Source organism: Lepidochelys kempii, chromosome 23, assembly GCF_965140285.1.
Source record: "Lepidochelys kempii isolate rLepKem1 chromosome 23, rLepKem1.hap1, whole genome shotgun sequence".
Classification (NCBI taxonomy): Eukaryota; Metazoa; Chordata; order Testudines; family Cheloniidae; genus Lepidochelys; species Lepidochelys kempii.
The window spans coordinates 2,283,097-2,294,606 of record NC_136402.1 but is presented as its reverse complement, the minus strand read 5'-3'; the positions used below and the strand labels follow the sequence as shown (position 1 = coordinate 2,294,606).

At 43.6% G+C, this 11,510-nt stretch overlaps 1 protein-coding gene across 7 annotated transcripts in view; it reads left to right on the top strand.

Moving 5' to 3' along the window:
* The first annotated feature begins 253 nt into the window (after nucleotides 1-253).
* Nucleotides 254-11,510, top strand: part of BICRA (BRD4 interacting chromatin remodeling complex associated protein) — a 114,564-nt gene continuing 103,307 nt past the window's right edge. For all 7 annotated transcript variants that reach the window (XM_073322279.2, XM_073322276.2, XM_073322277.2 and 4 more), the window contains exon 1: nucleotides 254-299. The gene's annotated coding sequence lies outside the window, so the exon portion shown is untranslated. The remainder of the gene's footprint in view (nucleotides 300-11,510) is intronic.

Genomic DNA, 11,510 nt, shown 5'->3' with positions numbered 1-11,510 from the left:
AGGGGGGTGGGGCATCACAAATGTAAATCCTTTGAAAGAGGTGGGGGCAAGTTATACCTGATTTTCTTTTCTTTTTTTAGTAGAGGTGCGTGAATTTTTTTTAAAAAATGAAATAGAATTACAATCGTTATTCTCCCTCCCTTCCTTCTTCCCGTGTTTTGCATTTTAGGAAGCTCTGTTGAAATGTAATCAGGCAGTGAGCTGAACCTCTATGTGTCTGTGCCTGCCGGGGTCCTGCCTCCGGAGCCCGTGCGGGGATGTCTCGGAGACCCCGCGCTGACTGCTGCTCAAACATCACGGTGAGTTTGTTACAATGTAGCAATTTCTCTTTAAATCTCTTAACTCTCTCTACCTGCAACTCAGGGCTGTGACAGGGCGAAAAAAACTGGGGAGGAGGGGGGAAAAGGGAGCCTTGCACCCCTCCTAGGGTAGCATCCCTGTTCCCTTTCCATTGCTCCCCCAATCCAGTTCCCCCCCAAACAGCCTCCTGTTACTGCGTCTGCAGGTCACGTCTACAAGAATACAATGTAGCTTTATAAAACGACACATAACGTTCTATCGTTCCCTGCACAGACAGAGCAGTGGAAGGAGGGGTGCTGGGTGCCCCTTTCTCAGATCCCCACAACCTTCTGGAATCAACCTTCTCCCCCTCCCCCAGTAAAGGGGTGGGGGCTTTGGGGAGGAAAAAAATGAGCAGTTAGTTTGCAGTGTTGGATGGTTATGACTTGGTTTTGATTTCTCGATTGAGGTTGTAAAGCCATCGTCTGTCTCTGTTACCCCACCCCCCACTCCTCTCAAGTAAAAACCAAGACGGATGCCCACAGATGGGTCTTATCTTATGCTCGATTTTAAAATAAATGTTTTAGTGGAGAGGTGAAGCAAAACAGATTTGCAATGTCAAAATAAGGAAGCCTGATCTTTATGGTTGCTGCTCTGCAAGGTATTACAAAAACGGTACATTGGGATTTGACATGGTATGGTAAAATCAAGCCTGGAGCTCCACTGTGGAGAGAAGACCTGCCAGTTAAGGGTTATCCTTCACTTGCTCCTCCCTTACGAAATTTCAGACTTGTGTTTTTGGTATTGTTTTGCAAACCTGTGTGTGTCTGCTCAGCACTGATTGATTAAAAAAAATGCAGTGCAACTTGGTTACAGTGTCTGGTAAAGAAAACTAAATGAACATTGTTAACCTTTTTTGCAAATGGGTGTCTCACTACTTTTTTGTGGTCCTGAAGTTTGGCTGCATACATTTTAAAAATACATTTGGTAAATAAACCTGCAATTGATTATATTCACACACTCCACATTTTCCATTTGTGTGCCTATTTTGGCTTGACTTAAATTTTAGGTAACAAAAATATTTTTGAGAGAGCATTGCCCCTATTTTGGGGAGTGGAGGGACATTTTAGTATAACACACAATATGTTCTGCTCAGTTTTTTCTTGTGTTTTGCATATCCTTCTCATTGTCAAATCTGTTAAATTTCTGCTAGAATTTATCCAAATATCTGTATACTTAAGGTATTATTGGTAAACAACACACATGCTTCACTGAAAAGTAGTTGAACTTTGGTGAGGTATATAAACTTATTTTAACGCAAAGTATAAGTAGCTTTTCCAAACCAGTTTAGATTGACTGGGACTGAGTGTGTTGCATTGACTGATTCTTTCTCTGTGGTTGACTCAAAGGGTTCTGGTCAAACTCATGTTGTGTGTATTTCTCTGCAGTGGTATTTCTGTGAGTACAGGTGGTACTTATCAAAACTGTCTGTTTACCACCACGTACACAAGGAAAAGTGTTTAGAAATATCTTTATATGGGGCTGAGATGCACTGATTCTGTTGTGCTCAGGTTAGGTTTTAAAATGGCATTTGAAAAATAAGATCACAGTATTGTGCTTCATCATCCACTGAAGTGTGTGTAGGGTATTATTGCTTTTCAATGCTAACTAAAAATATTTTCAGTTTTGCAATCAGTATTTTATTATTAAAATAATTGCACTAAACATCCATGATCTTTCTAGAACAAGAAGTCAAAGTGATATGGGTGGCTTTATTTCATTTGTTATTTAGCCTCATTTATTGGTGAGCTTCAGAATAATAGACATGTGGATGTTTCCTTTTTAAGTGCTTGAGCAGTCAAGTATTTCGCTGTAATGAATCTACTTGTGAATTTTTACAGATTACATCATTTAGTGTCAAAATCCTACAGTAGTCTCTGCATTCTGTTCTTTGTTTGGTCTTCTTGCTAAGCAGAGCATTCAGTTATTACTGTAAGAGTAATGCAACTTTTAAAATTGATCATATGCAGCAGCTTTGAATTTTTCTTTCTTCCTTAAAGAGTTCTGATTCCAAAAATGAAGAGTGTAATTGATTGTTCAGGGCTGCTATTTTCATGGCTGTAGTTTAGGCACATGTGGCATTTGCATGAATGCTCCTTAGCAGCGCCAAAGTTCCTGTCTTTTGCCAATTATTATTTGCTTCTTTGCCATTTGGTGCAGATCCACTGTACTGTGCCAAGTGGGAGATGAAAGTTCATAATTTTTTTTTTTTGTTCTGTTCCAGGAGTAAATGTATTTCTCATACTACAGCTAAGAATGGTTTGGGAGAATCAAAGTTAATTGAAAACATTTAAAATATGGTGGTGTTCTATTTTATTTGGAACAGAATTACCATAGCATCCTTTTTCTTAAAACCAAACACTGCTCTGTTTCAGAGCCTTACTATGTGAAATATAAAACAATACACTTTTTTAGGTTCCCCCTTTTTTAGGTACCCCACTCCCCTGTTGTAGTTTCAACCTGAGTATGGAGGCTAAAAGCAAAAAAAAGCCTTTACAAATATTATTTACAAAGCATAAAGGAAATATTCAGTGCCTGGAGAAGACAGCCTTGGTACATCCCTCAAAGTTCATAACCCCACCTCTGTTTTATACATGTGCCAAGGTTTAGGTACTAGGGACAGACCAAGTAATTTGAAAGTGCACACTGACTTCTCTACTTTTAACAACCTGCTTACTTTTGACCCAGAATTTTAATTCCAAGATTTTTGTAAAAAGTCAGGGGGAAGTCATCCAAAGTCTCCATTATGTGCAGAAAAAGAAGGAAATTATTTATACAGCATCCAAAGTGCATTCTAGGTGCTTTACAGACAAATACAATAAATGCAACTCCCTGCCCTAAAAAGCTTACTATCTCAACCCCCCAGTCTGGTGGTGTGATGTGGCTGGAAAGACCGCCTGTGCTCTTATAGAGACTCAGCAGGTTCACTAGGATTTTGGATGGGTGTGGGAATCTGTTTTCACTGTCCGCTTCCCGTCAAGTTCCAGCATTGGGGCCTAAGGCCTTGGTCCTGGAAACATTTAGGCATGACTTCACTCATGTTTATCGCCATTAATTCAGTGTGACTGCTCACTGAGTAAAGATATACACGTGCTTAAGTGTTTGCAAGATCAAGTCCTAGTTACAGACATAACTCCACAAGTGGAAGTGATAAATTATATGAGGGAAATAGGATGGATGAAGGAAGGACAAGGGTTATTGTTTGAACTTCTTGGTCACATACATTTTATATACTCATACATAAATATACCTTTTTATATTGTGATAAACTTAGATATTTTTAAACTGTAGTATATTCATTTTAGTATAATCTTGGAGAGTAAGTTAAGGGTTAGGATGAAGCTTTTTGGCAAGGGAATTTACATGTATAAAAAGAGACAGTTGCCTTTTTTAAGACTGAGGGAGATTATAGATAATGTAGCATGCTGTTTAGATTTCACCCCTCACAGTTTATTTAAAAATATATGAAAATGTTACACCCCAAGTCTTTAAAGGATTGGTGCTAAATAAAGAATAGTTCTCCAAGTCCAATGGAAAAAATATGTAGATGGTGATAGATTTGGAGCTTTTAGAAAAGATGAAGATGCCACATTTAGTGTTAGTTTTCCCAACTCTGGCTTTTTCCTTTGTCATGCGTTTTCCCTTCCAGTGTATGTCCACGGACATGGTTTGTTTTTCAAATAGCTATCTTCCTCCTTTATTTTCCCTAAAAAAACTACTGCTTCTACTTAGAACTATTTATAATTAGTCACTTGCCCTCAATTGATATGTTTGCATGTATGGTAAATCCAGTGAATGTTAATCTGCATCCATTGGCTAGAGTTGCCAATTTTCTGATTGTGCAAAACCGAACACCCCTGCCTTGCACTGAGCCTCGGCCCCTGCCCCGCCCCTTCTCCGAGGCCCTGTCCCCACTCACTCCATCTCCCCTTCCTCTGTCACTCGCTCTCCCCCACCCTTATTCACTTTCACTGGTCTGGGGCAGGGAGTTGAGGTGCGGGAGGGGGGTGAGGGCTCCAGCTGGGAGTGCGGGCTTTGGGGTGGGGCCTGGGATGAGGGGTGTGGGGTACAGGAGTGGGCTATTGGGGCAAGGGGTTGGGCTGCGGAGCGGATTAGGCTCTGATCTGGGGTGCAGGTCCCAGGTGGGGCCAGAAATGAGGGGTTTGGGGTGCAGGAGAAGGCTCCAGGGCAGGGGATTGGAGTGCGGGGGGTGAGGACTCTATCTGGGGGTGCAGACTCTGGGGTGGGGCTGGGGAAGAGAGGTTTGGGGTGCAGGAGGGGGCTCCAGAGTGTGGGAGGAGGTGTGGGCTCTGGGGTGGGGCTGGGGATGAGGGGTTTGGGGGTAGGAGGGGGCTCAGGGCTGGTGCAGAGTGGTGGGGGGTGGGCTCCGGGAGGGAGTTTGGGTGTGGGAGGGGACTCTGGGCTGGGACAGGGGGTTGGGGTGTGGGAGAAGATTCAGGGTGTGGGGTCCCAGCGGCGCTTACCACGGCTCCCAGGAAGCAGCCTCCAGGTCCCTGCAGCCCCTAGGTGCAGGGTAGCCAGGGAGGCTCCGTGCGCTGCCCGCAGGCATCGCCCCCACAGTTCCCATTGGTCGCGGTTCCCAGCCAGTGGGATCTGTGGAGCTGGCACTAGGGGAGGGGGCAGCGCATGGAGCCTCCCTGGCAGCCTATGTGCTTAGAGGCCACAAGGACTGGCAGCCGCTTTCGGGAGCCCCACAGAGCTGGGGCAGGCAGGGAGCCTGCGTTAGCCCCCAGGCCCCTGCTGCACCACCGGCAGGACTTTTAACAGCCAGCCGGCAGAGTCCATTTTCAACCATGCGCCTGGCAACTCTACCATAGGCAGGAGACTAGACCCTTTAAACTAGGCTCAGCTTTCCTTGGGTTCTCTCACCCCTGCAAAAGGTTGACACCAAATAGAGAAGTCCTTTCAAAAAAGAAGAATATGCAGAATATATGTGTTCAAATGTCACATAAAGACTGCAGAATCTGCTTATAGTGAATTTGAATCTAGTTACATTCTGTTGTGCACAGAGTGAAAATCCTGAATTATTTCATATGTGCAAACTGCAGTGCCAGTTATAAACTACTTCCCTGTTGTTCTGCTGTGAATTTTCACTAGGATTTCACTGTGCCGTTAATATTTTTCTATGTACTGGTCAGGCTATATGTGCATATTCCCCCATTCACAATACTTTGTTTAAAAGAAATATCACAGCCAATTCCCAGTGGGTAATGCCTCATCTGCACTAGACAATTATACTGTGTGCTGTTAAAATGTTAATATTGGCCTGTGTGTGACTGGCACAGTTCAGAGCCTGAACTGTATGTCCTATTTCAATTGCATTTATCCCCTTGTCCACACACCTTTACAGTATAGTAAAACAGTGCAAGCACCTAGCCTCCTGGAAACCTATCCCATCGTTCCTGGCACAGCCATAATGCATAGTAGCTTGTGGGAATACAGAAAACAGACCAAAAGTTTCCAAATGAGTGACCAGTATACTGTGGGACTGTGGAGGACTAACTGTAATGTGCTAGCTAGTTTACTAGTGCTTCTTGACTTTGTTAGCACTGTAACATCACAAGTTAGTACTGGCTAAGAACAGACATTACTTAGACTTGTAGAAGGCCCTCCCCAAAGCCACATTCCCCCTGCAGTATAAAGGACTAAAAAAGTTGTGTATAAACAGTTGTGTATAAACAGTATAACTAAAATATGCCTTTAGATAGTTTGTACATGTGTTTGGCATAAGCATATTACATAATGTTATGTAATATGCCAAAATTCTCCACTGTGGACAAGGCCTTAATCTTCATGGTACGAGAGCCACTCCCATATATTGGTAGTCTCAGTAGAGAACCTGAATTTTGTTGTGGCGACTGATCTATTTTCTTATTTCCTGAGGTGTTCCTTCCAGGTGAGGGTCAAGCCAATTGGTGAGGCAGTGCAGAGGAAGTCTCTGAGGAAGGTTGAGGTAGGCTAAATAGGTTGAGGACTTTAGTCTTCAGTGTTGTCAAGCTACAATCCTTTGCTGTTCCAAATGCAGTTACACACCACTCACAAAAAGCACCATTACTAATATCTTTTTGTTCACCCCCACCATGACTCTGTTACTTTATATACTCATAATTTCTGTATTAATTTTTTGTATTGAGGGATCCACAGTGATTTACTGGCAGTCATTAGAATAATCAGGAAGGTAAACATACTCTGTTACACAGTCTAGAGGGGTAACTTCATAAAATCACTTACATTAGGGACTGTCTCTTTCCATGTTGAGTCTCGAGGGAAGGAGGAAATTGTGCCTTCATCTGTGTGCATGACTCCCATTAAAATAAATAGAAACCTTGCCAATATGCATTTGAAGGTAGCATTTGTCCCTCAAAGAACAACTGTTTCAAGGCAGTTCTGGTGCTGAGGCAAACATACGAGCAGTGGTACAATACTGGCTGTCATTCAATAGTAATTTTCAGTTATCAATAATCTCTGCAGGGTTGTTTTGTCTTTTCCTTCCTTTCTTTGAGTAACATTTGATTTCACCTGCATTAGCTGTTAACCATCGGGGGTATCAGTTCAGCCCCAAAGCAGTGTTGCCTTCTCATTATTTGTGGTTGGAACCCATCCACTATTGCATTCTTGCTTTCTCAAAGCTGGGGACTCACACATCTGTTCAGTGTCTTCTGTTTGAAACAGTCAAACAGGTTGATGGCATATCATAGACTCGGTTGCACATGACAACTCAGAATACACCTTCAGAGTTTCCCCCTGCCCTCAGGGGCTTTGGAACCTCAGCTATAATTGTCATCCTTTCCATATCTGTCTCATAGCAAAGGAGTTTGCACAAGACTAACCTTTTAATGCAGTAAACAGATATACAGTCAGCCTTCTCACACTCCCCCCCCCCCCCCCCGCCAACTAGAACAAGGACAGCCTGTTTTTGTAAATCATCCTGGTCACCACTAAGATGCATAATCACATAATTTTCATCAAAAGTATAAATCACAGATTTGAGATATTGTGTCCACTCTTATCCCTTTTTAAAAAAATAATAAAATAACCCAAGCCGCCTTTATCATTAATGGGTTTTATATGTTGTATAGAGATATTGGAAGATGGTTGAGATCTTATCAACACTGGGGTTTGTCCTGATCAAACCCCAGTGTTGATAAGATCTCAACCATCTTAAGTGGATCTTATCCACTGGTGACCAATCACTAAATAACTACACTGGTATAAACCCCTAGCATAGACCGGAAAACCCACTGTTACACAGAGTGAGTTTACCCCTCCTTGATACTAGGGTAAGCTTCACTGATGCAAATAGCAGACTTCCCTGTCTACACTAGGGGTTTGCACTATTGTAGCTATGGTGGTTGCTGTCCACCAGTGGCTGAAATCCTCAGTGGACTTCAAGGACTTTAACAAGGCTTAAAAATTTTACCTGCACTTGCTTCCTTAGGACTAAGCTTATTAGTCAAGATGAAAAATACCTGTGCTATCCCCGGCCCTCCCCAAAGCCACATTCCTCCTGCAGTATAAAAGACTAAAAAAGTTGCGTACTGTATTTAATTGTAACATATTGTTAATCAACCTTGTGTTTAACAAGTCTTTTCAAATATAACTTGCTACCAGAACTGATTGAATAGAGAAAAAATGGAATATATTTGCTGAGTTACACCAGTATTAATGTAGCATTATATTTGCCAGACAGGATTTTTCCAGCTATAGAGATGGTCTCAGTACCACAAAAACCCTAGTTTTGCCAACATTCATTTTAACCCAAACTAAAACAGTCAAATAATATATTTACCATATCTCATTCAAACATTCCTACTTACTACATTTCTCTTGCTATTGTTTAGTTTCTTTCCTTTCCTGTCTCCGCTCTCTCTTTTCTATAATAGTTCATGGTATATCTTTTCCTGAGTTGTCTTTGGTGTGTTTCCTGCACCCTAACCCTAACCCTTTTTCTTTCTCTCTCCTCTATTCACTTTCTAATCATTGTGTTGTCCATCTCCTCTGATATATTTTCTTCTCCCTCCAACTCTTTCTTTACTTCTCTTTTTTTAACATATTCTGTCAACCTCTTCCTCTTTCCCAGCCCCATCCATGCATGAAGAGGGCTCGAAAATTTTACCGGACCACTAACAGCAAGATGATTGCTGCTACAGATGGATATGAAGGAACATGCGCAGAGTGGGGGATGGAAGGGGGAGGGAAAGGGTGCCTCCACTGTTCAGGACAACTTTACCCCTCCATGAACTTTCTGGCTGCTGCAGGGAACTGTTTTTGTCACTCCATTTCCCCAGCCTTCACGTTTTAGTACCTGACTCCACTGTCTGTCTCTGCTTTTACTCTTTGCTTTGTCAAGCATCAGCAGAGTGAAATTGACCTGATTCTTGTCATTTTCATTGCTGCCCAGAGAGAACTGAAAACCAGCCTGAACTGAAAAAAGATTCTGCTCAGTTTTCACTCTGGTGCAGTTAGTGGAAGCTCTAAGCAGCAGCAAAGGCAGGAAGACAAAAATTATTGGTTTACATTCAGGTTAAAGTTTTCTTTGTTCCCATAAGCAGCTGAAATACCTGAAAGATGATGCATGTACCAGACAAAGTTCCCTACTCATCCGGGACAAATGGATTTTTTCAAGCCTTGGTTAGAAAAGTAACATGAAAATGGTGAATAGCTTAAAAAAACAGTTGAAATCAGTTTCAAGTCAGTGGTGGTCAAAAGTAATTGCTATCTGGTCACCCTTCAACCATCTTCTGTGTAAGTAAACTATTGGTTTTAGCCCATTTCCTAGAAGGGTGGGTGTCCATCTCTCTCTCTCTCTCACACACACACACACACACACACTCTCCCTCTCTTTCACCCACCTTAATTGGCCTACGTGGCTGCATCTACATTAGCAAATAATGTGGTCCATAATTCATCTTCACTGCAGCTGTAGACAAAGGTGCTAAAGGTGATCCATACAGGTTTGGGATGTAAGGCACACTGTCAAGAAAGCCCACATTACTCTGTGGATCAAGGACATTAGTCTCCAAGGACTGTCATTCTGGCACCTTTCACCATCATAAAATTCACTTAAAATATTTTTGACAACCAAAATGATTAACAATCTCTGCTAATGTATTTGAACTAAGACTTTCTTAAGAGGTGGGTCAGAAAACAACCCAGTGTTGCTCATTGTTTAGGCAAATCATGATGAGGGTTTTCAGACTCAAGGAAGATTTCTGCCCTGCACACAGCAAGTGCAGAGGAAGGCATCCCTCCCTCTCTCTCTCTCTCTCCTATCCTCTGAAAAGAGAACACTTTGCTTTCTATTGTACTCCTCCTCCTGCTGTGGTTGAGGGAATGTGAGTCTGGAAGTGATTTCAAGCAAAATGTTACAAGTAAATATAGCATGTTGGGGGAGGGGGAAGGAAGGGAAAGGAGAAACAGAGGGCAGTCAGGCTCAGAGTTCCATTGTTAAAAGGAAGGTCCCCTGACCTAGAAATGAGACATTTCAGTCACCACCTAGGGACATGGCAGCATCAACCAGACAAGAACTGAACATTCTTTCAAACAGCCTTGTCACATCTTTTAAAAAAAAATATGTGGTATCTTTCTAAATATGGTAGAGAGAGAATTCATACTTAAAAATATTTCTTCTCATGTATCCTAATTCCTCCCATCAACCTGGGTTATAATTATTAAGGACATTTCCATACAAAGGACCAGTCATGCCTCCTGGAAGCTCCCCACCTGAAGTCATCCTTCTTCTGGGAGGGAGTGTATTTTACTATTTGCAGAACTAGGACAGGTAGGTCTAGGCCTGCTCAAAACTAAAGGCCCATTCCCTCAACTAAGTGGGAGGAACCAGTAAGCCCAGATTGCAGTTGAGTAGGTGGGACAAGGAAGGAGAAAACAGGAATGAGAGTGAGGTCAAAGGTTAAAAGTGAGGGAGCCAGAGAGAGAAACTGAGCAGAGAATCCTGGATAGCGCCCACCACTCATCAAAGTCATCTAAGGAGTCATTGGACACTACCCACAGGGTATAGATGCCGATTTCCTCTCTATCTGGGGAGTAGTGTATCCTCCTTCTGCCCCAGGCCCACCCTCACTCCACCTAGGGTTCCCAGTCAAAAAGAGACCCTGGAGGTTGCAGTCATCACTGCTGACCAGGCTGTTAAAAGTCTGGTTGAAGTGGGGCTGGCAGACTCCCTACCGGGTTCCTCACGGCTCCCAGGCAGCAGCGACATGTCCATCAGCTCCTCGGCAGAGGGATGGCCAGGGGCCTCTGCACATGCTGCCACCACCCTGAGCACCGGCTCCGTAGCTCCCATTGGCCAAGAACCGCGGCCAATGGGAGCTGCGGGGGTGGCGCCTGCGGGCAGAGACTGCGCACAGAGCTGCCTGGTTGCACCTCCGCCTAGGAGCTGGAGGAACATGTTGCTGCTTCTGGGAGCCGCCCACACCCCAGCCCCCTGTCTCAGCCCTGAGACCCCTCCCACACCCAAACTCCCTCCCAGAGCCTGCACCTCCTTCTGCACCCTTACCCCAGCCCTGAGCCCCCTACTGCACCCAAACTCCTTCCCAGAGCCCTCACCCCAACCCCCTATCCCAGGAGGTGCAGGGTCCCTGTGCAGGAGGTGCTGGGAGGGAGGGGGAGGAGTTGATCAGTGGGGCCACCAGCAGGCAGGATGCACTAGGGGGAGGAGGGGAGCTTGGCTGCTAGGTGCTAAGCACCCACTAATATTTTTGGAACACTCACAGAGTGGGCGCCTATGCCACAAGGAGTCTATTCTAGTGCTAGAGCAGGGGACTGAAATTACAGTACATAGGTTCTATTCCTGTTTCTGCCATTAACTTACTAGGTGACCTTGTTCAAGACCCTGGTCTTCTCTATACAAGTTTCTCTTTTAAAATAGAGATATTACTCACCTTTATAAAGTGCACTAAACTCCTAAGATAAAATACACTGTATAAGTGCAAAGTGTTACTGTGAGAAATGATTGACATCATAAACACTGGATCATGTAATCTCTTTTCCTTCCCAAATTTAACACCTTTGCAGCCCACACAGGGGCAACATCTGTATGGCTGGACATGGACTTCATTTAAGAGTTAGTGCTACACCTTAATTGGTGGAGGATCTGCTCTTGAGCATTGCATGGCATTCTTTCGTACTCC